The sequence below is a fragment of the Elephas maximus genome, chromosome 15 (genome assembly GCF_024166365.1).
Source record: "Elephas maximus indicus isolate mEleMax1 chromosome 15, mEleMax1 primary haplotype, whole genome shotgun sequence".
Lineage (NCBI taxonomy): Eukaryota > Metazoa > Chordata > Mammalia > Proboscidea > Elephantidae > Elephas > Elephas maximus.
The window spans coordinates 64852076-64879625 of NC_064833.1; positions in this window are offsets into that span (position 1 = coordinate 64852076).

Genomic DNA, 27550 nt, shown 5'->3' on the forward strand with positions numbered 1-27550 from the left:
GCCTCTTGATTTATGTACAGGTGCCTCATGAATAAAATTAAGTGCTCTGAAATTCCCATTCTTCACAATATTATCCACAATTTGTTATGATCCACACAGTCAAACGCCTTTGCATAGTCAATAAAACAAAGGTAAACATCTTTCTGGTATTCTCTGCTTTCAGCCAGGATCCATGTGACATCAACAATGATATCCCTGGTTCCACATCCTTGTCTGGCTCCAGCTTAAATTCCTGGCAGTTCCCTGTTGATGTACTGCTGCAGCCACTTTTGAATGATCTTCAGCAAAATTTTACTTGCCTGAGATATTAATAATATTGTTCAATAATTTTCACATTAGGTTGGATCACCTTTCTTTGGAATAAATATGGATCTCTTCCAGGTGGTTGGCCAGATAGCTGTCTTCCAGATTTCTTGGCATAGAAGACTGAGCACTTCCAGCACTGCATGAAACTCATCTCAGTTGGAATGCATCTCAATTGGTATTCCATCAGTTCCTGGAGACTTGTTTATTGCCAGTGCCTTCAGTGCAGGTTGGACCTCTTCCTTCAGCACCATAGAAAATCATATGCTACCTCCCGAAATGTTTGAACATCAACCAATTCTTCTTTCTTATAGTGACTCTGTATTCCATCTTCTTTTTTATTTTTACTGTTCTTTAGATGAAGGTTTACAGGACAAACTAGCTTCTCATTAAACAATTAGTGCACATATTGTTTTGTGACATTGGTTACCACCCCTGCAACATGTCAAAACTCTCCCCTTCTTGACCTTGGTTTCCCTATTAGTAGCTTTGCTATCCCCTCCTGCTTTCTCATCCTTGCCCCTGGGCTGGTGTGCCCATTTAGTCTTGTTTTGTGTAATGGGCCTATCTAATCTTTGACTGAAGGGTGAATCTCTGGAGTGACTTCATTACTGAACTGAAAGGGTATTCAGGGACAATACTCTCACAGTGTTTCCAGTCTCTGTCAGCTCAGTAAGTCTGGTCTTTTTTTGTAAGTTAGAATTTTGTTATACATTTTTCTCCAGCTCTGTCCAGGACCCCCTACTGTGATCCCTGTCACAGCAGTCAGTGGTTGTAGCAGGGCACCGTCTAGTTGCGCTGGACTCAGTCTAGTGGAGGCTGTGGTGGTCGTGGTCCATTAGTCCTTTGGACCAACCTTTCCTTTGTGTCTTTGGTTTTATTCATTTTCTCTTGCTGTAGATGGGGTGAGACCAGTGGACTATCTTAGATGGCCACTCACAAGCTTTTAAGACTCTAGACGCTAGTCACCAAAGTAGGATGCAGAACATTTTCTTTATAAACTATGTTATGCCAATTGAGCTAGATGCTGCCCGAGACCTGGTCCCCACAGCCCTCAGCCCAGTAATTCAGTCCCTCAGGGAGTTTGGATGTGTCTATGGAGCTTCCATTACCTTGCCTTGGACAAGCTGTGCTGTCTTTCCCAGTATTGTGTACTGTCTTACCCTTCACCAAAGTAACCACTTTTCTGTTGTCTATTTAGTGTTTTTCCATTCCCACACCTCCACTCCCTTGTAACCATCAAAGATTGTTTCCTTTTGAGTGTAAACCTTTTCATGGGTTTTTATAGTAGTGGTCTCATACAATATTTGTCCATTTGTGATTGAATTATTTCACTCAGCATAATGCCCTCCAGATTCATCAATGTTGTGAGATGCTTCACAGATTCATCATTGTTCTTTATTGTTTAGTAGTATTCCATTGTGTGTAGGTAATATTTTCTTTATTCGTTAGTCTGTTAATGAGCATCTAGATTGTTTCCGTCTTTTTGCTATTGTGAACGATGCTGCAATGAACATGGGTGTGCGTATATCTATTCGTGTGACAGCTCTTGTTTCTCTAGAATATATTCCTAGGAATGGGATTGCTGGATCATATGATATTTCTATTTCTAGCTTTCTAACGAAGCACCATATAGTTTTTCAAGGTGGTTGTACCATTTTGCATTCTCATAAGCAATACATAAAGAGTTCCAATCTCCCCGCAGCCTCTCCAACATTTGTTATTTTCTGTTTTTTGATTCGTGCCAGTAATGCCAGGGTAAGATGATATCTCGTTGCAGTTTCGATTTGCATTTCTCTAATGGCTAGTGATGGCGAGCATTTCCTCAAATGCCTGTTAGCCGCTTGAGTGTCTTCTTTGGTGGTGAAGTGTCTGTTCCTTTCCTTTGCCCATTTTTTAATTGTATCATTCATCTTTTTGTTGTAGAGGTGTAAGATTTTCCTGTAGATTTTAGAGATTAGACCTTTGTCAGATTTGTCATAGCCCAAAAATTTTTCCCAGTCTCTAGGTTCTCTTTTTACTCTTTTGGTGAAGTCTTTTGATGAGCTTCAATGTTTACTTTTTAGAAGATCCCAGTTATCTAGCTTATCTTCTATAGGTTTTGTGTTGTTAGTTATGGTCTGTATCCTGTCAATGCTCTGTGTTATGGATCCTATTTTTTCTTCTGTAATCTTTAGTTTTTGCTTTTATATTTAGGCCTTTGATTGATTTTGAATTAGCTTTTGTGTATGGTGTGAGGTATAAGTTTTGTTCCATTTTTTTACAGATGGACATCTAGTTTTGCCAGCACCATTTGTTACAAAGACTCTCTTTTCCCCATTCAATGGACTTTGGGCTCTTGTTGAAGATCTTGTGACCATAGGTGGATGGATTTACATCTGGGTTCCCAATTCTCTTCCATTGGTAAATGCATCTGTCTTTGTACCAGTACCAGGCTGTTTTGACTACCGTAGTTTTGTACAGTAAGTTCTGAAGTCAGGTAGTGTGAGTCCTCCTACTTCATTCTTCTTCTTCCACAGTGCTTTACTTATCCGGGGCCTTTCCGTATAAAATTAATGATGGGTTTTCCCATCTCTTTAAAGAATGCTGTTGGTATTTGGATGGGGATTGCATTGTATTTGTAGATTTTTGGGGGTAGAATTGACATTTTCATAATGTAGAGTCTAACTATCCATGAGCATGATATTTTTTTTCATTTATGTAGATCTTTTTTGGTTTCTTACAGTAGTGTTTTGTAGTTTTCTTTGTATAGGTCTTTTACATCCCTGGTTGGATTTATTCCTTTGTATTTTATTTTTTAGGGACTAATTTTTTTTATTATTATTATAAATGGTATTGTTTTCCTGATTTCCTTTTCTCATTCTCTTTATTGGAATATAGGAATCCAACCAATTTTTATATGTTTACCTTGTATCCTACTACTCTGCTGAATCTTTCTATCAGTTCCAGGAATTTTCTCATGGAGTCTTTTGGGTTTTCTATGTATAACATTATATCATCTGCAAATAGGTCAGTTGTACTTCTTCATCACCAGTTTGGATGCCCAAACTGGTATTTCTTTTTCTTGCCTTATTGGTCCAGCTAGGACTTCCAGCACAATGGTAAATAGAAGCGGCGATACAGGACATCCTTGTCTTGTACCTGTTCTCAAGGGGAATGCTTTCAGCCTCTCTCCATAAAGAATGATGTTGGCTGTTGATTTTGTTTAGATGCCGTTTATTGGGCTGAGAAATTTCCTTCTATACCTATTTTATTGAGACCTTTTATCGGGAGCGTGTGTTGGACTTTGTCGAATGCCTTTTCTGCATTGATTGAGATGATCATGTGATTCTTTTATTTATGTGGTGAATTACCCTTCCGTCTTCTTTTGATGCTTCCTGGGTCATTTAATATTTCCCTGTAGAATCCTTCAGTATTGCAACTAGAAGCTTGAATTTTTTCTTCAATTCTTTCAGCTCGAGACATGCTGAGCATGTTCTTCCCTTTTGGTTTTCTAACTCCAGGACTTTGCACGTGTCGTTATAATACTTTACTTTGTCTTCTTAAGCTGTGTTTTGAAATCTTCTGTTCAGCTCTTTTGCTTCATCATTTCTTCCTTTTGCTTTAGCTACTTGGTGTTCAAGAGCAAGTTTCAGAGTCTCTTCTGACATCCATTTGGGTCTTTTCTTTCCCTCCTGTATTTTCAATGACCTCTTTATTCCTTCACAAATGATGTCCTTGATGTCATTCCACAAATCATCTGGGCTTCGGTAGTTAGTGTTCAATGTGTCAAATTTATTCTTGAGATAGTCTTTAAATTCACAAGGGATATACTCAAGGTCGTACTTTGGCTCTTGTGGTTTTGTTCTAATTTTCTTTAGCTTCAACTTGAATTTGCATACGAGCAATTGATGCTCTGTTCTGCAGTCAGCCTCTGGCCTAATTCTGATTGATGATATTGAGCTTCTCCATCTTCTCTTTCCACAGATGTAGTTGATTTGATTCCTATGTCTTCCACCTCACGAGTTCCACACGTATAGTCACCATTTATGTTGTTGAAAAAAGGTATTTTCAATGAAGTCGTTGGTCTTGCAAAATTCTATTATGCGATTTCTAGCATCCTTTCTATCATCAAGGCCATATTTTCCAAGTACTGATCCTTCTTCTTTGTTTCCAACTTTTGCATTTCAATCACCAGTAATTATCAATGCATCCTGATTGCATGTTTGATCAATTTCAGACTGGAAAAGTTGGTAAAAATCTTCAGTTTGTTCATCTTTGCCATTAGTGGCTGGTGTGTAAATTTGAATAATAGTCATATTAACTGGTATTCCTTGTAGTCATCTGGATATTATCCTATCACTGACAGCATTATACTTCAGGATATTTCTTGAAATGTTCTTTTTGATGATGAATGCAACACTATTCCTCTTCAAGTTGTCATTCCTGGAATAGTAGACCATATGATTGTCCTATTCAAAATGGCCAATACCAGTCCATTTCAGCTCACTAATGCCTAGGATATTGAAGTTTATACATTCCATTTCATAGTAGACTTATTGGCTGTTAAATCACTGAATATTACTGAGTTTCTTGTGGTAAGTATCACAAGGTCTACATTTTCATCAAAGAATAAGTTCTAGAAAACACATTTTATTTGAATAACAGAATCAAGGTTCTGGAAATTTGCTGGTGTTTCTAAGTTCCCTCGGTGTAGGACTAGTGCCAGGGTCATCTTTAGACCCTTAGATTTGCCCTGTGAGAACTATTTACATGAAATGCAAGGTGGAAAAGAAGCCACTGGAAGCAGGAAACTCAGAACAATAGTGGTGGCTTCTCATGGCCTCTGGGTGTTTTCCTGAGAATGATCCACTTGGCTGGGCTAGAATCATTTTTTTTAACTTCCCTGTGAGTCCTACACTTTCAGATTTCCTGAAAGTGGCTTTCTGATCTTAGCTCTCTCAGCTCTTCAAATGGTTGTATAAGCTTCTCATTCCAGGTATTAAATATCTCTGCAATCTAACTTGGAGTGGTTTCAGTTTTCTGATCAAAATCCTGACTAATAAAATTTATGTCAAAATAACTCAAATTCTAAGGCCTAGAGAAACTTTACCTAGTCTCATAGTTTAGACAGTTCAGGCTACAGTTAGCAAAGAACCCCCCAACTCTAATCAGGTGCTAGTGTAAGCTGCCTTTGGCTAAGATAGAGCAGAATAAAATATTTGGTAATGAGGATAATTTGCAACTTAACACATTTGTCCTTGAACTTAAGAAGGTGGAATTTATGTTCTTGTAATTCAATTTTTTTTTTTAAATCTTTGATTTCTTTTTTACTTTAATTTACAAAGAAAAAAATTAAATTTTGATACTTAATTTCTTCCTGGTAATTGATAAGGGTATTCATATTTAAGTTTGAGACACCTTGACATATTAATATTCTGTTATTTGGAGTATTTCATACTTTCTATTGATACTGATTGCACAGCCTCTTGTAAGCTATATTATATAATACAGTTGGGCATTTTTAGAGATAGGAAATTGTTCAGGAAGTAAATTTTTCATAGGCAGGACTTTAGAATTAATTAAGAGCCTAGTCTGACCCAATTCAGAGTCTTCTAGGTGGAAAAGTTTAATTGTCCGTGGAGGTCCCAGGTGGATACACAAAGAAAGAGTGGATGGTATGTGGAGTTAGTAGTTTCTTAAAGTCTGGGTAGTGCTACTTTGATAAGCTGTGGTTTTCTATCTCCAAATGGGTTTGCTATACACCTGGCTGACTATAGGCTTAACTTTTAAGCTGAGGAAGGTAAGGAGGAAGGCGGAGATATCTCTCAAATGCTACTCTGAGAGAAAAGACTGTGCATAGGTGGATTCAGTGTGAAATACCTTATTCATGACTTTAGTAGCAGGAACACTTCTGAGTTATCTTTATTTTGGATCCCTGGCCCACAGAGTCTGCCATGTGGTAAGCTTATTTGAAGTAATGCTGACCCCAAGGAGATCTCTAATTATTGAGCTCTAGATGGGTAGTACGCCACATACTTGCAGGGTAAAGAATTAGGAAGCCTACTGTGGCCACCCATCTAAGCAAGTCCTTCAGTTCAGTTTTGTCAATAATAAGACTGCTAATTTTCATCTCCATGATTAGTTTTGAAATTACCAATAAAAGGATTAGCACAAAACAAGGCAGTTCTCTTCAAAGGGGAAACATAGCACAAGTATCAAGCTTTTCTCTTTCCTTACTGAAATGATCTGTTCAGTCTTCTGGATATTGATTAGATACATTATTCTTCAAATTCTTCTTTTTTTTTTTTGGTTTTTATTGTGCTTTAAGTGAAAGTTTACAAATAAAATCAGTCTCTCATACAAAAATTTATATACACCTTGCTATATACTCCTAATTGCTCACCCCCTAATGAAACATCATGCTCCTTCTGACCCCCTCTGCTCTCTCATCTCCCCTCCAGACAGGAGATGCCAATATAGTCTCATGTGTCTACTTGATCTAGGAAGCTCATTCTTCACCAGTATCATTATCTATCCCATAGTCCAGTCCAATCCCTGTCTGAAGAGTTGGCTTTGGGAATGGTTCCTGCCTTGGGCTAACAGAAGTTTTGGGGACCATGACCTCCGGGGTCCTTCTAGTCTAAGTCAGACCATTAAGTCTGGTCTTTTCATGAGAATTTGGGGTCTGCATCCCACTGATCTCCTGGTCCCTCAGAGGTTCTTTGTTGTGTTCCCTGTCAGGGCAGTCATCAGGTGTAGGCGGGCACCATCTAGTTCTTCTGGTCTCAGGCTGATGTAGTCTCTGGTGTATGTGGTCCTTTCTGTCTCTTGGGCTTATAATTACCTTGTGTCTTTGGTGTTCTTCATTCTCCTTTGCTCCAGGTGAGTTGAGACAATTGACGCATCTTAGATGGCTGCTTGCTAGCGTTTCAGGCCCCAGACGTCACTCTCCAAAGTGGCATGCAGAATGTTTTCTTAATAGATTTTATTATGCCAATTGACTTAGATATCCCCTGAAACCATGGCCCCCAAACCCCCACCCCTGCTACCCTGGCCTTTGAAGCATTCAGTTTATTCAGGAGGCTTCTTTGCTTTTAGTTTAGTCCAGTTGTGCTGACCTCACCTGTATTGCATGTTGTTTTTACCTTCACCTAAGATCATTCTTATCTACTGTCTGATTAGTGAAAACCTCTGTCCCTCCTTCCTTCCCTTCCCCCTCACGTAACCATCAAAGAGTATTTTCTTCTCTGTTTAAACTATTTCTCCAGTTATTGTAATAGTGCTTATACAATATTTGTCCTTTTGCAACTGACTAATTTCACTCAGCATAATGCCTTCCAGATTCCTCCATGTTTTGAAATGTTTCACAGATTTATCATTGTTCTTTACTGTTGCATAGTATTCCATTGTATGAATATACAATAATTTATTTATCCGTTGATGGGCACCTTGGTTGCTTCCATCTTTTTGCTATTGTAAACAGTGCTGCAATGAACATGGGTGTACATATATCTGTTCATGTAAAGGCTCTTAATTTTCTAGGGTATATTCCAAGGAATGGGATTGCTGGATCGTATGGTAATTTTATTTCTAGTTTTTTAAGGAAGCACCAAATCGATTTCCATAGTGGTTCTACCATTTTAAATTCCCACCAGCAGTGTATATAAGTGTTCCACTCTTTCCATAACTTCTCCAACATTTATTATTTTGGGTTTTTTGGGTTAATGCCAACCTTGTTGGAGTGAGATGGAATCTCATTTTAGTTTTGATTTGCATTTCTCTCATGGCTAATGATCATGAGCATTTCCTCATGTATCTGTTAGCTACCTGAATGTCTTCTTTAGTGAAGTGCCTGTTCCTATCCTTTGCCCATTTTTTAATTGGGTTGTCTTTTTTAGCTGAGTTTTTGCAGTATCATGTAGATTTTAGAGATCAGACGCTGATCAGACATGTCATAGCTAAAAACTTTTTCCCAGTCTGTAAGTAATCTTTTACTCTTTTGGTGAAGTCTTTGGGTGAGCATAGGTGTTTGATTTTCAGGAGCTCCCAGTTGTCTAGTTTCTCTTCTGCATTGTTAGTAATGTTTCATATACTGATTATGCCATGTATTAGGGCTCCTAGCCTTATCCCTATTTTTTCTTCTGTGATCTTTTTCATTTTTAATTTTATATTTAGGTCTTTGATCCATTTTGAGTTAGTTTTTGTGCATGGTGTGAGGTATGGGTCTTGTTTCACTTTTTTGCACATGGATATCCAGTTATGCAAGCACCATTTGTTAAACAGACTATCTTTTCACCATTTACCTGACTTTGGGCCTTTGTCAAATATCAACTGCTCGTGTGTGGGTAGATTTATGTCTGAATTCTCAATTCTGTTCCGTTGGTCTATGTATCTGTTGTTGTACAAGTACCAGGCTGTTTGAACTACTGTGTCAGTATAATATGTTTTAAAATCAGGTACAGTGAGGCCTCCCGCTTTGTTCTTCTTTTTCAGTAATGCTTTACTTATCTGGGGCCTCTTTCTCTTCCATATGAAGTTGGTGATTTGTTTCTCCATCTCATTAAAAAATGTAGTTGGAATTTGAATTGAAATTGCATTGTATCTATAGATGGTTTTTGGTAGAATAGACATTTTTACAATGATAAGCAAGGTATGTTTTTCCACTTTTTGTGGTCTCTTTTGGTTTCTTGCAGTAATGTCTTGTAGTTTTCTTTGTGTAGGTCTTTTACAACTCTGGTAAGATTTATTCCTAAGTATTTGATCTTCTTGGGGACTACTGTAAATGGTATTGATTTGGTGATTTCCTCCTTGATGTTCTTTTTGTTGGTATAGAGGAATCCAACTGATTTTTGTGTGTTTATCTTGTATACTGATACTCTGCTGAACTCTTCTATTAGTTTCAGTAGTTTTCTTGAAGATTCCTTAGGGATTTCTGTGTATAAGATCATATCATCTGCAACTAGGACACTTTTACTTCTTCCTTGCCAATCTGGACGCCCTTTATTTCTTTATCTTGCCTAATTACTCTGGCTAGGACATCCAGTACAATGTTGAATAAGAATGGTAATAAAGGGCATCCTTGTCTGGTTCCCAGTCCCAAGGGGAATGTTTTCAGACTCTCTCCATTTAGGATGATGTTGGCTGTTGGCTTTGTATAAATGACCTTTATTATGTTGAGGAATTTTCCTTCTATTCCTATTTGCTGAGACTTTTTATCACGAATGGGTGTTGAACTTTGGCAAATGCCTTTTCTGCATCAATTGATAAAGTCATGTGGTTCTTGTCTTTTGTTTTATTTATACGATGGATTACATTCATTGTTTTTCTGCTGTTGAACTAACCCTGCATACCTGGTATGAATCCCACTTGGTCATAATGAATAATTTTTTGGGTATGTTGTTGAGTTCTATTGGCTAGAATTTTTTGGAGGGGTTTTGTATCTAAGGTCATGAGGGATATAGGTCTGTTATTTTCTTTCTTTTTTTTTTTTTTTTTGTGGAGTCTTTACCTGGTTTTGGTATCAGGGATATGGTGGCTTCATAGAATGAGTTTGAGAGTATTCTGTCCTTTTCAATGCTCTGAAATACTTTTAGTATTTGTGGTGTTAACTCTTCTCTGAAAGTTTGGTAGAACTCTGCAGTGAAGCCATCTGGGGCTGGGTTTTTTTTTTTTTTTCTGGGAGTTTTTTGATTACCTTTTCAGACTCCTTTTTTTTTTTGCTATGGGTCCATTTAATTGTTCAGCCTCTGTATGTGTTAGTTTAGGTAGGTAGTGTGTTTCTAGAAATTCATCCATTTCTTCTAAGTTTTCAAATTTGTTAGAGTACAATTTTTCATAGTAATCTGATATGATTCTTTTAATTTCAGTTGGGTCTGTCGTAATATAGCCCATCTCATTTTTTATTGGGTTTATTTGCTTCCTCTCCTGTTTTTCTTTTGTCAGTTTGGCCAATGGTTTATCAATTTTGTTAATTGTTTCAAAGAACCAGCTTTTGGTGTTGGTAATTCTTTGGATTGTTTTTTCTGTTTTCTATTTCACTTAATTCTGCTCTAATTTTTATTATTTGTTTTTGTCTCATGCCTGAGGGTTTCTTTTGTTGTTCTCTTTCTATTCAAGTTGTAGGGATAATTCTTTGATTTTGGCCCTTTCTTCTTTTTGGATGTGTCCAATTATTGATATAAATTGACCTCTGAGCACTGCTTTCACTGTGTCCCAAAGGTTCTGATAGGAAGTGTTTTCCATGTCATTGGATTCTATGAATTTCTTTATTCCATCCATAATGTCTTCTATAACGCAGTCATTTTTGAGCAAGGTATTTCTCAGTTTCCAAGTGTTTGATTTCTTTTCCCTGCTTTTTCTGTTACTGATTTCTACTTTTATGTCCTTTTGGTCAGAGAAGATGCTTTGTAATATTTCAATGTTTTGGATTCTTCTAAGGCTTGCTTTATGACCTAATATGTGGTTTATTCTAGAGAATGTTCTATTTGCACTAGAAAAGAAAGTATACTTGGCTGCTGTTGGGTGGAGTGTTCTGTATATGTCTATGAGGTCAAGTTGGTTGATTTTGGCATTTAGATCTTCTGTGCCTTTACTGAGCTTCTTTCTGGATGTCCTGCCCTTCACTGAAAGTTGTGTGTTGAAGTCTCCTACTATAATTGTGGAGCTGTTATGTCACTTTTCAGTGTTGTTAGAGTTTGTTTTATGTATCTTGCAGCCCTGTCATTGGGTACATAAGTATTTAATATGGTTATATCTTCCTGTTATATGCTCATTTTAATCATTGTATAGTGTCCTTCCTTGTCCTTTGTGGTAGATTTAACTTCAAAGTCTATTTTTTCAGAAATTAATACTGCCACTCCTGCTCTTTTTTGATTGTTGTTTGATTGATATTTTTTTTCCCGTCCTTTGAGTTTTAATTTGTTTGTGTCTCTAAGCCGAAGGTGGGTCTCTTGTAGGCAGCATATGGGCGGATCATGTTTTTATATCTATTCTGCCACTCTCTGCCTCTTTATTGGTGCATTTAGCCCATTTACAGTCAGCGTAATTATAGATAGGTATGAGTTTAGCGCTGTCATTTTGATGTCTTTTTTTGTGTGTTGTCGACAGTTTTTTCTCCACTTAATTATTTGTGCTGAGTAGTTTATCTTTACGTATTATCTTTTCCTCTTCCTTATTTGTTGGTGATTTTGTTTTTGCTGAGTCTCTATTTTTTTCTTGTATTTTATTTTGATGAGTAGGATAGTTAGCCTCCTTTCTGGTTACCTTAATCTTTACTTCTGTTTTTCTAAGTTTAAACCTAACTTTTATTTCTTTTTATCTGCTCGTCTTCCTCTCCATATGAAAGATCTATGACTACATTTCTTAGTCCCTCTCAGTTGTTTTAATGTTGTCCTCTTTTACATAATAACATAGCTGTTTACCTGTTTTGAGCATTTTGTTTAATCTTAATTTATTTTCGTGATTTCCGTGTCTTGGTTGACATCTGATTGCTCTGTCCAGTGTTCTAGTCTTGGGTTGATACTTGATATTACTGATCTTATAACCAAAGAACACCCTTTAGCATTTCTTGTAGTTTTGGTTTGGTTTTTATGAATTCCCTAAACTTCTGTTTATCTGGAAATGACCTAATTTCACCTTCATATTTGAGAGACAGTTTTGCTGGATATATGATTCTTGGTTGGCAATTTTTTTCCTTCAATGCTTTATATAAGTCATCCCATTGCCTTCTTGGCTGCATGGTTTCTGCTGAGTAAAAAAACCTGAGCTTATTCTTATTGGCTCTCCTTCGTAGGGACTTTCATTTATCCCTAGCTGCTCTTAAAATTCTCTCTTTATCTTTCATTTTGGCAAGTTTGATTATAACATGTCTTGGTGACTTTCTTTTAAAATCTACCATTACATGGAGTTTGATGAGCATCTTGGAGAGATATCTTCTCATCTTTCACAGTATCAGGGAAGTTTTCTGCCAGCAAATCTTCAACCATTCTCTCTGTATTTTCTGTTATCCCTCCCTGTTCTGGTACTCCAATCACTTGTAGGTTATTTCTCTTGATAGAATCCCACATGATTCTTAGGGTTTCTTCATTTTTTTTAATTCTTTCATCTGATTTTTCTTCAAATATATTGGTGCCAAGTGCTTTATCTTCAAGCTCACCAATCCTGCCTTCCACTTGCTCAATTCTACTCCTCTGACTTTCTATTGAGTTGTCTAATTCTGTAATTTTATTGTTAATCTCCTGAATTTCTGATTGCTGTCTCTGTATGGATTCTTGCAGCTTATTAAATTTTTCATTATGTTTTTGAATAACCTTTTTAGTTGTTCAACTACTTTATCTGTGTGTTCTGTGTATTGCCTGATCAGTCTCCTTCCTAGCCTCATTTCTGATGTCTTGAAGAGTTCTGTAGATTAATCTTTTGAATTCTGCATCTGGTAATTCCAGGAAGGCACCTTCATCCAGAAGATCTGTTGATTCATTATTTTGAGAGCTTGTTGAAGTGGTCATGGTCTGTTTCTTTGTGTGACTTGATATTGACTGTTGTCTCTGAGCCATTTATAAGTTATTGTATTAGTTTATTTTATGTTTGCTTACTGTATCCTAGCTTCTTGCTTTGTTTCATTTTGATATACCCAGATGGGTTACTTGAGTGAGCTAGTGTGATTATTTTCACCTTCGAAGTTCTGATGTTCTGTCACCAGATGGTTAGAACTGTTATCAGGTATATCAGTCTAGGAGTCTGTTCAATTTTCTTGTATGAATTCAGCTCAGGTATCCAGGTAGCTGATCAACAAGACTGTGGTACAAGCTGTGTCCTACAGTCTTAGAGGGGCACGGGTGATTGGTGAAGGTACCGGTATCTGGTTGCATCAGGGGGTCACACTCTGAACAAGGCAGGGGGTTGACAACCATCCACTGAGTGTCTGTGAGGAAAGCATTTCCTTGTGACCTACAGTGTACAGGTGGCTGTGTTCTGCAGACAGACCATGGGCACCCAGTGTTTTTGGTTGTAAGGACTGGGAGGTTCCAGTTATCCTTGGATCCCTGTCTTGGGTGGCTTGGTGATCTGAGTGGAGCCACCAGTCCTTATGCCCCAGATGTGGGTAGGTGAGGACCCTGTTTAATAGGCAAAGTGGTGTCAAATATCAAACACCCACCTCTTTACCACACAGCTGAAACAGTTGTAGTCTGCCAACAAAGGCCTATTCTCCTGAAATAGGCCCACACAGGTTGATGCAGGGGAGAAAGTTATTCAAAGTCCATGGACTGTTTATGCCTGGACAGGGGCCACTTCTGTCCTGAGCTGGCAAATTGTCTTTTCCCCAAATTTTCTATTTATTCCTACTCCAAGGCTAGGGGGATAGCTTGGAGCACTCAACAGTGCCTATCTCAGGCCCAGGGAAATCAACAACCACTGAAACCAGCTTGAGAGTGGGGGGCTCCCAAGTACTTAGCTTTCCCAAGACTTCCATTATTCTCTGGTTCTGGAGGTGTGAGTAGGCTGTGCAGCTGGCTGTTTCTCCCCAAGGAAACTGCAGCCGAACACTACTACCAGGCCGCTGCAGCCACTCCCAGGAATAGTGCCTGAAGAATCCTGGTGATTCAGGTCCGGTAACTCTTCTCCACTTCTGAACCATCTCTCCCTACCCCTGCTGCTCAGTCCATTTTCTAACTTTGCCTTTGATGTTCAGGGCTCGTAGCTTGTTATAAATATAATCATTTCACTTGTTTTTTGGGGTCTCTGTTGTAAGAGGGATAGCAGGAAGTGTTTAGCTATTCCGCCATCTTGACCCTGCCCTTCTCAATTTTTTTTTTTTTTACTACAAGTCATAATAAGACGTACAATTTATATTGTGACCAAAAACACACACAGAAAACAATTTTCACAAACTCATTGTTTAATAAGTGTACTGTCCCTGACATTTTCTATTTTATTTCACATTATAAAAATGATCATCATGACCCTCTAAACACATTTCCTGACCTAGTAATAATCCACAATTCACAGTGTGAAAAATCACAAGACATAATATGTTCAAGTGCTAGACATGAGTAGACTTTGAGAACAAGTTCTAGACAGTGGTGCTGTGTTGTTCTTGTTGTTAGGTGCTGTTGAGTCAGTTTAGACTCATAGTAACTCAGTGGATCGAAACTCTGCCTGATCCTGTGCCATCCTCATGATAGTTATTATGCTTGAGCGCATTGTTGCACCCATTGTATCAATTCTTTTTCTTTAAAGTTCTCCCTCTTTTTTACTGACCCTCTACTTTACCAAGCACAATGCCCTTCCCCAGGGGCTGATCCTTCCTGGTAACATGTACAAAATATATGAGATGAAATCACACTATCCTTTCTTCTAAGGAGAATTCTGGGTATAGTTCTTCCAAGACAGATCTGTACATTCCTTTGGTAGTCCTTAGTATGTTCAATATTCTTCACCAACACTACAATTCAAAGGCATCAATTCTTCTTCAGTCTTCCTTATTCATTGCCCAACTTCTACATGCATATGAAGCAGTTGAAAATATCATGACTGGGGTTAGGTGCGTCTTAGTCCTCAAAGTGAAATTTTGCTTTGGAAGATCTTTTGCAGCAGATTTTCCCAATGCAATGTCTTTTGATTTCTTGACTGCTGCTTACATGGGCATTGATTGTGGTCCAAGTAAAATGAAATCCTTGACAACGTCAATCTTTGGTTCATGTATCACAATGTTGCTTCTTGGTCCGGTTATGAGGACTTTTGTTTTCTTTATGTTGAGGCGTAATCCATACTGAAGGCTTTAATCTTTGATCTTCATCAGTAAGTGCTTCCAGTCCTCTTCACTTTCAGCAAGGAAGGTTGTGTCATCTTCATATTGCAAGCTGTTAATGAGTCTTCCTCCAGTCCTGATGCCCTGTTCTTCTCCATATACTCCAAATTCTAGAATTGTCTGCTCAGCATACAGATTGAATAAGTATGGTGAAAGGATAGAACCCAAACACATACCTATCCTGACTTCAAACCACTCAGGGTCCACTTTTTCTGTTTGAAGAACTACCTTTTATCCTAAGCACAGATTCCTCATGAACACAATTAAGTGCTCTGGAATTCCCATTCTTCACAATGTTATCCATAATTTGTTAAGGTCCACACAGTTGAACGACTTTTCATAGTCAATAAAACACAGGTAAACATCTTTCTGATAGTCTCTCCTTTCAGCCAGAATCCATCTGACATCAGCAATGATATTCCTGGTTCCACATACTCTTCTGAATCCGGCTTGAATTTCTGGCAGTTCAATGGTCGATGTACTGCTGCAAAACAGTTTTCGAATGATCTTCAGCAAAATTTTACTTGCTTGTGATATTAATGATGTTGTACAATAATTTCCACATTCTGTTGGATCTCCTTTCTTTGGAATAAGCATAAATATGGATCGCTTCCAGTTGGATGGCTAGGGCTTTGCCTTCCAGATTTCTTGGCATAGACAAGTGACCACTTCCAGGGCTGCACCCATCTGTTGAAACATCTCAATTGGTATTCTGTCAATTCCTGGAGCCTTGTTTTTCTCCAGTGCCTTCACTGCAGCTAGGACCTCTTCCTTCAGTACAATCCATTCTTGATCATATGCTACCTCCTGAAATGATTGAACATGGACCAATTACTTTTGGTACAGTGACTTTGTGTATTCCTTCCATCTTCTTTTAATGCTTTCTACGTTGTTCAGTATTTTGCCCATAGAATCCTTCCCTATTGCAGCTCAAGGCTTGAATTTTTTCTTCAGTTCTTTCAGCTTAAGAAATGCCAAGTGTGTTCTTCCCTTTTTGTTTTCTAACTCCAGGCCTCTGCACATGTCCTAATAATACTTTGTTTTCTATAGAACCACCCTTTGAAATCTTCTGTTCAATTGTTTTACTTCATCATTTCTTCCTTTTGCTTTAGCTACTTGATGTTCAAGAGCAAGTTTCAGAGTCTCTTCTGACATCCATTTGGGTCTTTTCTTTCTTTTTTCATGACCTCTTGCTTTCTTCATATATGATGTCCTTGATGCCATTCCACAACTCTTCTGGTCTTCGGTCATTAGTGTTCAATGTGTCAAATCTATTCTTGGGATAGTCTCTAAATTTAAGTGGGATATACTCAATGTACTTTGGCTCTTGTAGACTTGCTCTAATTTTCTTCAGCTTCAACTCGAACTTGGATATGAGCAACTGATGGCCTGTTCTGCAGTCAGCTCCTGGCCTAGTTTTGACTCAAGATACTGAGCTTTTCTGTAGTCTTTTTCAGCAGATGTAGTCTATTTGATTCCTGTGTATTCCATCTAGCAAGCTCCATGTGTATAGTTGCTGTTTATGTTGTTGTAAAAAGATATTTGCAATGAATAAGTCTTTGGTCTTACAACATTCTATCGTGTGATTTCTGGCATCATTTGTATCACCAAGGCCATATTTTCCAAGTACTGATTCTTCTTTGTTTTCAACTTTCACATTTCTGTCACCAGTAATTATCAATGCTAATTTCATGTTAGATCAATTTCAGACTGAAGAAGTTGGTAAAATCTTCATCTTTGGCCTTAGTGTTTTGAGTAAATTTGAATAATAGTCATATTAACTGGTCCTCCTTGTAGGCACATGAATATTTTCCTATCACTGACAGTGTTGTACTTCAGGATAGATCTTGAAATGTTCTTTTTGCCTATGATGCAACTCCATTCCTCTTCAATCTGTCATTCCCAGCATAATAAACCCTATGAAAGTCTGATTCAAAATGGCTAATATCAGTCCATTTCAGCTCACTAATACCAAAAATATTGACATTTACACACTCCATTTCATTTTTGATGATTTCCAATTTTCCTAGATTCATACTTCCTACATTCCAGGTTCTGATTACTAATGGACATTTGCAGTTGTTTCTTCTCACTTTGAGTCATGCCCTATCAGCAAATGAAAGCCCCTAAAGCTTGACTCCATCCACATCATTAAGATCAACTCTACTTTGAGCAGGCAGCTGTTCTCCAATCGTATTTTTAGTGCCTTGCAACCTGAGGGGCCCTATATGAGAAAATGTTCTGCTGCTATTCATGAGGTTTTCACTGGCTAATTTTTTTCAGAAGTAGATCACCAGGTCCTTGTTCCTAGCCTATCTTAGTCTGGAAGCTCAGCTTAAAACTGTCCACCATGGGTAACCTGCTGGTATTTGAATACTGGTGGCATATCTTTCAGCATCATGGCAACATGCAAGCCCCCACAGACTGACAGACTCCTGGGGGAGAGATGTCATAGAAAATAAAATCTTGTTTTGATTGTCTCTTTAGATTTTTAGTGATTTTATTGCTCCAAAAGAGCAATTATTTTGTGAAATTTAGATGTGGGGCTCCTTAGGGAGCTGATGACATTCCAAACTCAGTATTTTATCCACCTGTTGAGTTGATGGACTATCCAGGGCACTATTATTTGCATTTGGTGTCATGACAAATGCTAAATACATAATAGTTGGAGATCAGCATCTCTGTTCAACTGGATTCCTGCTCCTTGAGGACAGGGACCATAACTTCTATTTCTCTTGTATCCTTCATCTGTATTTAAAATGCGGCAGACCTGGTGTCTGTCTTCATTGAGTATACAATCTAGTTGAAAGGACATACAAAATTACAACTATTTGGAACTTTTGTATATAACCAAGAGGCAGTTATTTTTATACACTCACAACTAAAGTCCCGAAAGTAATGTGGAAACAGTTGAAATCAAGTGATATTAGTAAGTACAATTTCTAGGATAGGTAAATTCTGAATTTACTTTTAAAAGATTGACAAATGATTGAGGGGCTTCTGTAGAAGCTTTGCTTTCTGGTTCCTAGCACATCACCCATTTAAGAAAAGCAGTTTTAACACAAAGGAATCAAACAATTGTTCCCCTACATGTGTGCTTTGAGCCAATTATAATTCTGTGCCAGAGCGAACCAGAGATGAAGCTTATTTGATGTACTGATATAGCATTGCTAGTCTTTACAGATCAAGGAAGAAATACAGAGTAGTTTGTAATTTGCAGGCTGACCTAGTGAGAGTAGTGGCATGGAGTAGTCTGTAATATTATTTAAGCAATTGGTTAGTTTGGGGCAGTGAAAAAAAGACAAAAATCGAAAGAATTATTTTCTAAACTAATCTAATGTGAGTCAGAAGAGATGAGGAATGACAGTTCATATTCAAAAGTCTCTTTGCAGAAACGATGATCTAATAGGTCTGGGGCAGGGCCCAAGTTTGAGAACCAATAACCAGAGAGTAAGTGAAACTAATAATTATATTCCAATAACTATTTTTCAATAAAAATAATTTATCGTTGTTGTGAGATGTCACCAACTCAGTTCTGACTCACAGTGTATTCTTTAACAGAAAGAAACACAGCCGGACCTGCAACATCCTCGGAATCGTTGCTATGCTAGAGCCCATTCTTGCAGCCACTGTGTCAATCCGTCTCATTGAAGATCCTCTCTTTTGCTGATCCTATACTTTACCAGTCATGACGTCCTTCCCTAAGGACTAGTTCCTTCTGATAACATGTCCAAAGTACATGAAACATAGTCTCACCATCCTTGCTTCTAAGAAGCATTCTGGCTGTACTTCTTCCAAAACAGATTTGTTCATTCTTCTGGCAGTCCATAGTACATTCAATATTCTTAGCCAACACCATAATTCAGAGGCATCAATTCTTCTTCAGTATTCCTAATTCATTGTCCAGCATTTGCATGCAAATGAAGTGATTGAAAATACCAAGCTTGGGTTAGGTACATCTTAGTCCTGGAAGTGACATCCTTGCTTTTTAACACTTTAAAAGATCTTTTGCAGCAAAACTGTCCAGTGCTATGGGTCATTTGATTTCTTGAGTGCTGCTTCCATGGGTGTTGATTATAGATCCAAGTAAAATGAAATCCTTGACAACTTAAACTTTTCTTTGTTTATCATGATGTTGCTTATTGGTCCAGTTGTGATGATTTTTGTTTTCTTTATATTGAGGTGTAATCCATACTAAGGGCTGTGATCTTTGATCTTCATCAGTAAGTGCTTCCAGTCCTCTTCACTTTCAGCAACCAAGGTTGTGTCATCTGCATATTTCAGGTTGTTAATGAGTCTTCCTCCAATCCTGATGCCACATTCTTCTTCATATAGTCCAGCTTCTCAGATTATTTGCTCAGCATACAGGTTGAATAAGTATGGTGAAAGGACACAACCCTAATGCACACCTTTCCTAATTTTAAACCACTCAGGATCCCCTTGTTCTGTTCTAAGCACTGCCCCTTGGTTTGTGTAGTGGTTCCTCATGAGCACACTTAAGTGTTCTGGAATTCCCATTCTTCACAATATTATCCATAATTTGTTATGATCCACACAGTTGAACATTGTTACATAGTCAATATAACACAGATAAACATCTTTCTAGTATTTTCTGCTTTCAGCCAGAATCCATCTGACAGCAGCGATGATATCTCTCATTCCACATCCTCTTCTGAATCTGGCTTGAATTTCTGGAAGTTCCCTGTCAATATAGTGCTGTAATCATTTCTGAATTATCTTCAGCAACATTTTACTTGTGTTTGATTTTAATGATATTGTTTGATAACTTCTGCATTCAGTTGGATCACCTTTCTTTGGAATAAGCATAAATATGGATCTCTTCCAGTGGGTTGTCCAGATAACTGTCTTCCAAATTTCTTGGCACAGATGAGTGAGCACCTCCAGCACTACAGTCATTTGTTGAAACATCTCTATTTTTATTCTGTTCCTGGAACCTTGTTTTTTGCCAATGTCTTCAATGCAGCTTGAATTCTCCTCTTAATACCATCAGTTCTTGATCATATGCTACCTCCTGAAGTGGTGGAACATTGACCAATTCTTTTTGGTACAGCGACTATCTGTATTCCTTCCATCTTCTTTTGATACTTGCTCCATTATTCAATATTTTGCCCATAGAATCCTTCACTATTGCAACTCAAGTCTTGATTTTTTTCTTCACTTCTTTCAGCTTGAGAAATACAGAGCATGTTCTTCCCTTTTGGTTTTCTAACTCCTGGTCTCTGTAAATTTAATTATAATTTGTCTTCTTTAGCCACCCTTTGGAATCTTCTGTTCCTCTTTTTTACTTCATCGTGTCTTCTATTCACTTTAGCTGCTCTACATTCAAGAGCAAGTTTCAGAGTCTCTTCTGACATTCGTTTTGTCATTTCTTTTGTTCTCTTCTTTTTAATGATGTTTTGCTTTCTTCATATATGATATCCTTGATGTCATTCCCCCAACTCACCTGGACTTTGGTCATTAGTATTCAATCCTTGGAAACCCTATGGGGCAGTTCTACTCTGTCTTCTACGGTTGCTATGAGTCAAATCAACTCAATGATAACAGGTGTGGGCTTTTCTGTTTGTTTATTCTTGAGATGGTCTCTATATCCAGGTGGAATATACTCAAGGTGGTGCTTCGGCTCTTGTGGACTTGTTTTAATTTTCTTCAGCTTCAACTTGAACTTGCATATGAGCAATTGATGGTCAGCCCCTGGCTTTTTTCGGACTGGTGATACTGAGTTTCTCCATCCTCTTCACAGATGTAGTTGATTTGATTCCTGTGTGTTCCATCCAGGGAGGTCTGTGTGTATAGTTGCTGTTTATGTTGTTAAAAAATGGTATTTGCAATGAAGAATTTGTTGATCTTGCAAAATTCTATCATGAGATCTCCGGTGTTGGTTCTATCACCAATGCCATATTTTCCAACTATGGATCCTTCTTTGTTTCCAACTTTTGAATTCCAATCATCTCTAATTATCTATGCATCTTGATTGCATGGTTGATCAATTTCAAACTCCAGAAATTGGTAAAAATCCTCAATTTCTTCATCTTTGGCATTAATGTTTGGTTTGTGAATTTGTATAATAGTCATATTAACTGGTGTTCCTTGTAGGTGTATGGGCATTATCCTATCAATGACAGCATCGTACTTCACGATAAACCTTGAAATATTCCTTTTGAAGATGAATGTGACACCACTCTTCTTCAATTTGTTATTCCCTGCATAGTAGACCATCTGATTATTGGTTCATTCTTTCCCATTGGGGAATCCATTTCAGCTCACTAATGCCCAGAATATCAATCTTTATGTGTTCCATTTCATTTTTGATACCTTCTAATTTTCCTAGATTTATATTTTGTACATTCCTTGTTCTGATTATTAATGGATGTTTGCAGCTGTTTCTTCTCATTTTGAGTTATGCCACAACAGCAAACGAAGGTCCTGAAAGCTTTACTCCATCCACATAATTAAGGTTGACTCCAGTTTGAGAAGGCAGCTCTTCCCTAGTTGTATTTTGAGTGCCTTCCAACCTGAGGGGCTTCTCTTCCGGCTCTATATTAGATAAGTTCAGCTGCTATTCATAACATTTTCACTGGCCAACTTTTTTCAGAAATAGACTGCCAGGTCCTTGTTCCTAGTCTGTCTTTGTCTGGAAGCTCCACTGAAACCTGTCCACATGTATGACCCTGTTGGTGTTTGAAATACTGGTGGCATAACTTCCAGCATCACAGCAACATCAATCACCACAATACAACAAACTGACAGATAAGTGGTGGAAAAAAAAAATTACTCTTTATTAAAAATACTTAGGAAAAACACTATTTATGATATACTAGACATTGCATCTATGCTATATTAACCCTGATGAGAACTCTTTGGAATAACTGTTACCTCCATTTCACAGATGAGGCTCAGAGAAGCCTCAATCCATGGAGCTGGTAAGTGAAAGAGCCCAGATTTTTCTTACTTTTACTCCTGTGTTCCTGATCACCAAGTCTACTATTTCGAAAGAAATGTAATTCTCTGCAGTTTAGCCTTGAGTTTAGGATCTCGGGTTTAGGATCTAACAGGCTTGATACAGAGTCCCAGGTTGACAGTTAACTGGCTGTGTGGTCTTGCTGACTGTATTTGTTGGACCATAGTAATTGGCAGTTTTCTTATCTATAAAATAGGGATATCAATAGTGTCTACTGCTATTAGGGTTGTGATGAGTAATTGCTTAAATTGCTTCCCATTGGGGAATCCATATCAACTCACTAATGTCCAGAATATCAATCTTTACGGGTTCCGTTTCATTTTTGGTACCTTCTAATTTTCCTAGATTTGGAAGCATGGTGCCTTTATCAGCCTTCAAAAAAACCAAAAACCCATTGCCTTCCAGTCGATTCTGACTCATAGGAACCCTACAGGACACAGTAGAACTGCCTTATAGGGTTTCCAAGGAGCAGCTGGTGGATTCAAACTCCTGAGCTTTTGGTTAGCTGCTGAGCTCTTAACCCCTGCACCACCAGGGCTCCAAATTCAGTATACATGGAGATGATTTTTTTTAATCTTTTCTGAAAAATCTAGAAGATTTCACAGAGTTAATCTTCCCTTAGCTGCATCTCGCCCCATCTTTCTCTGATGAGAAGTTGCAGTTTTCTCTTGAGAACACCAGACATTCATCCAAAAAAAACAAATGTTTCTTCAGTATAGCTTTTCAAAACATTAAAAAAGTATACTAAATTACCCTTCCTCTAACCATATGCCAGAAGATTTTCTCTTACCCTCCCACTGAAAGCAATGTATCTTAAGTCCTAACAGATTCACAGGCTTAAATCCTATGACTAATATTGGGCAGGCTCACCCAGGATTTATTAGGGATCAATGTGACCAATGAGTTTGGCAGCTGTTAGTTGTCCTCCTTTCTGCTAATGCTGTAAAAATAGCATTGTTGCCATTATTACATCATTTCGGTGTCTCCAAATATGTTCATCAGTCTGACCACTGCTAAATGTTTTTATAAAAGAAAAAAATCTTCCTTCTGCTTCTCAAAAGGTTAGCCGACATCTAAGTGCTGGCGGTTTACCAAAACACAAATCTTTGTCTCCTTCCCCGCCTCCCACTGCCCAGCTGATTGAACAAGTAATAGTCAAAATATTTGGGGGGCTTGGTTCTGCCTACTGATTAATTCTTACCGTTCCAAATCAGCAATGTGATACTTGTCCCAAGTGCTAAAACTGCCAGTAATGGTCTTACTTTTGTCTTAAAGACACCACCTTTGGAGCTTAATGGCAGCACTAATCCTGATTTATCCCTCCAAATGCCAAACTTGGAAGGAAAGGTCAAAATGGTCAGTGGGTTTCCCTTATGGTGAGCTCTTAAACAAAACAAGAGAAAAGATGGCCAGAAGAGGCAAATGTAGGATGGCCTTAATCTTGCTCTCTTTTAAGCAGACAGTCTACTTATAGTTCATCTGTCACCCAGGATCACGGGGAGCCTTCCTGGGTGGCTGCTGCCTTAGTCCCTGAAGTTATTTTGTTCATTCTTTCCTAGTGGAGCCAAGTGTCTCTTAAAAAAATCACACTGTTCAGGTTCCTAAGACCTCAAGTTTACCTCCCTCATAAAACCATGCCAACTGGGAGGGGCCTCTCCTGTCTCAATTCCCTCCTTTCAGAAAAGTTTCCTCTCTCGTTAATCTTTTACATTCAAAACATTTTTGGCATACTAGACCTGCATTTAATTAACACAGACACTTGGAAGACTAAGTGTCCTGCCCTTACAAGGAAAGGAAGGAAGCATGAAATGTTTCAGGCCCCAAGATCTGACACGCTAAAACCCAGCAGCTTATCCCCATCATCTCTCAGCTATTGAGGTTAGAGAGTGGAAGCAACACTAAGTTCATAAACTATTTGGAAGCCACCCCTATTGGGATTAGTGCCCTACCTTATGTGAACAGGAGAGTTATCAAACTCTGACACCATGAACTGAAGCTGATCTAACTTTCAGTGTTTGAACAGTGAAAGAGGTACCTTTAAATCCCAACACTATGCCTAATCTAGTTTGCTTTTGCTATCTCGTCTCCAACAGCCCACTGGCCTCGATGCCCACCAGTAGCCTCAGTGTCAGATGTGCTCTTGTGTGATTTCAGGCTTCCGCTCTGCAGCCAGCCCACTCCCTAACTCACAGATATCACCAGGGTAGGAAATAGACCAGGTGCATTCTCCCAGGGGTGCAAAGGAAACTATCAATACCAACTGCTCTGGATACAGCCTCGTTATTCTCACAGATACCCAAAGAGGTATGGGTATATGAAAACAGCTCCTCTCTGAAATCATAGTGCACCCATTGTGATCAATAGTCACATTTCAAATTTTCAACATTCCAGACGATATTAGTAATTCAATGGAATTTAAAACTGTTCTGGCTTCTTTCCACCTCATTGTTTAGATTAGATCATCTCCACTCTCTTCTTTCTCTCCTGTACTTTCATATGAGGAAGACAAAAAGCCACAGATATTATTTTCTTTTACAAAGGATAAAAAAAAAAATGTTCCAAAGACAATACTTTCAACATTAAAGACCACATAGGTGTTATTTAAAGTCTCCTTTAAGTGTAATATCTTTTAGCAATCCACTTAGGTTACATTATTCCCTACCTTCCAAGATGTACAGCTACTAACAAAGACTCTGTAATTTAGTTGTCCTCCTGCTGTTATTAACCTCAAGTCACTCTCACCAACTGAGCCAGATACATAGATAATGTCTATTACTCCTTCCCTTAAGTCAGCTTGCTTCTCAGGGTCATCATTTGCAAATATTTTATTGCATTTAACATTTACTCTTTTTGCTTTCTGAGATGGCGGGGGGAGATTCTATTTTCTTAGTCATCTCTTCTGCAGCTCATTTGTAGCAATCAGAGTTTGAAAGTCTTCACTCAAGCCTCTGTAAGTTCTTGCACAAGATCCACTATGTGTATATACATTTTTAATTTCCTTTTTCCCCAAATCCCTTTCTTTTATTACTTTTAGAATTTAGGATGCCTTTCAGTACACTTCATGAGAAATACACTATAAAGATGTCAAAAATGGAAAAATTCAACATTAAGTTCATTTAAGCAGTTTGACTGTAGTTTTCACATATTCAAATGGCCCCTTCCTCACCCTTGCCCAAACTCCATGGACCTTCCATGTCTTCCCAACAGCCAAGGGTTCCTTCATTTGTATAATATATCCTATTTCTCCTAGACATGACTTCTGGGGTAACCAGGATACAATAAGAAGTCTTGCTCCTGCCTAGGAAGGATCAGAATGAAAACTCTGCTCTGTGTGTGTGTACACATGTGTGCATATGAGCACACAGATGCATGCGTGGCCAGCATGTTAGGGAATTAAAAACTCAGAACAGTGAAAGTAACTCCTGGAAAGAAAGGTCGTACTGTGAATGGGTCTGAAGCCTTGGTATGTGGGAATCTTGAGGCAGAGAGAAAGGGAAGGGATAAAAAGAACTTACTGACTAGTCTCTTTGCCTCCTTCATTTTTCCTCCACATTGTAGCAGCCAGCAAATAGAAATCTGATCATGATAATCCCCTGCGTAAAAGTCTTTAATGGCTCTCTGCTAACCCACAAGATAAAGTCCAGACTCCTTAGCATGGTATACAAAGCCCTTCATTATCCGGTTCCAGCCTTCATGGGCAGCCTTATCTCCCTCCGCTCCGCACAAAGCTAGAGGCGTGCAGCTTTTCTATGTTCCTGGAGCATGCTATGAGAACCAGGTGGCTTTCTTTTATTTAGGACCGCTCCGATGAGAGAAATTCTGTGGCCCTCAAGAAGCATCAGGAACTTCATAGCCCTTTTTTTTTTTTTACCAAGTCTCATGTGCTTAAATATGAGCTAAGCACCTTGACTTTTGGAAAAGATCACATGACAATTACATTGATGTAGAGTGCTGTTTAAAAGCATCCATTCAATTTTACTTACTAAAACTGCTTGATCCCATTAAACACTCCCTAAAAGTCTAAAATGCACTTGGATTTAGTAGGGTATCATTTATTATTAGTCTGTTGTGTTCTGTTCGGCTCCCATTAAAGCACATCACCTAAACATCCTACCTCCTCAAACATTACTGTGTGTGTGTGTGTGTGTGTGTGTGCTTTAATATATGCTTGGAAAATTTCCCTCAGCAACTCATCTAGACTGCCATGAACATTAGAACATGCGGTATAAGATTGCACTTACTTTTGAAGTATTTTGGTCAATGTAATGCTCTGAAGGGTTTAGACCTAGACTCAGGAGAGGAGGATCTAGTTGCTGCTCTGCTATCAAGCAGCTGCAAGATCTGGGCTCATATTTGAGTTCTGTCCTACCTCCACACCAACTCTGGTTGTGTGAGATTGAGAAAGTCCTTAAACTTCTCGTAGCGAAGTGGCCACTCTGTCTTCTTTTAACCACTATGCAGCAATTCCCAATCCATTGCAATAGCTTTCTTACCAGTTTATTTACTGGCAAGGTTACTGCTGGGCACTTCTAATTGCCAAATTCAATGGTCATTTTTCAGACCTCATCTCAATGGATTTCTTTATATCATTTTGGATAAGTGCACATTCTCTCACTGAAACTCTGCCTCTTGTTAGCTTCTTATTCTCATTATACACTTGGCAGTACCTTCTCTTTTCATCTTCTTGGTATCCTTTCTTCTTCCTGCCCTTTAAATGTTGATGTTTCCCAGAGTGGAGTCCCAAACCCACAGTTCATCTCATTTTCACAGTTTTATGAGTCACCTACTTTTGAGGTTTCATCTTTCATGTAAAGTCTTATTATTCCCAAATCTTCACCTTAAGCCTGGACCATTCCATCTGGCTTCAGAGCTTTATCCAAATTGCAGCTGGTTGACTTCACCTGGATTTCCCACTGGCAATTCTACTTCAACAAATTCAAAATGGACTTCATCTTCCCCTTCATACAGACTCTATTTCTAATAATCTCTGTCTAAATTGATAATTATGCCTACCTAGTCACTCGAGGTAAAAATCTGGAAAATATTCTTGTCTCCTCCTTCTTCCTAAAGCCTAATGATTTAATCAGTTTTTAAATCTTGCCATATTGGCCTCTCTAATATATTTCAAACCTGTCTTTTCTCTTCACTGCTATTATAATGTCCAGATTTTTTTGTGTATTTCCGTAAACTCCTGACTAAATTGATTACTTCATAACTGATATTTCTGCTTACATTCTTGTCCCTCTCAAATTCAGGCACCATGAACCTAGAGTGCAAATTTACTTAAATTTCTTTAATGGATAAAGTCCAAGTGCCTTAACATCTCCTATGGGTTCTTCCTTGATCTGAACTACGGCTAATCCTTCAGGTTCATATCATCTTCAGGTTCATATCATCTTCAGGTTCATATCACATTCAAGAACACCTACATTGGTGTGGCTCAGATTATAGTGTTTCTCAACTCTGTAGCATTACTAGCC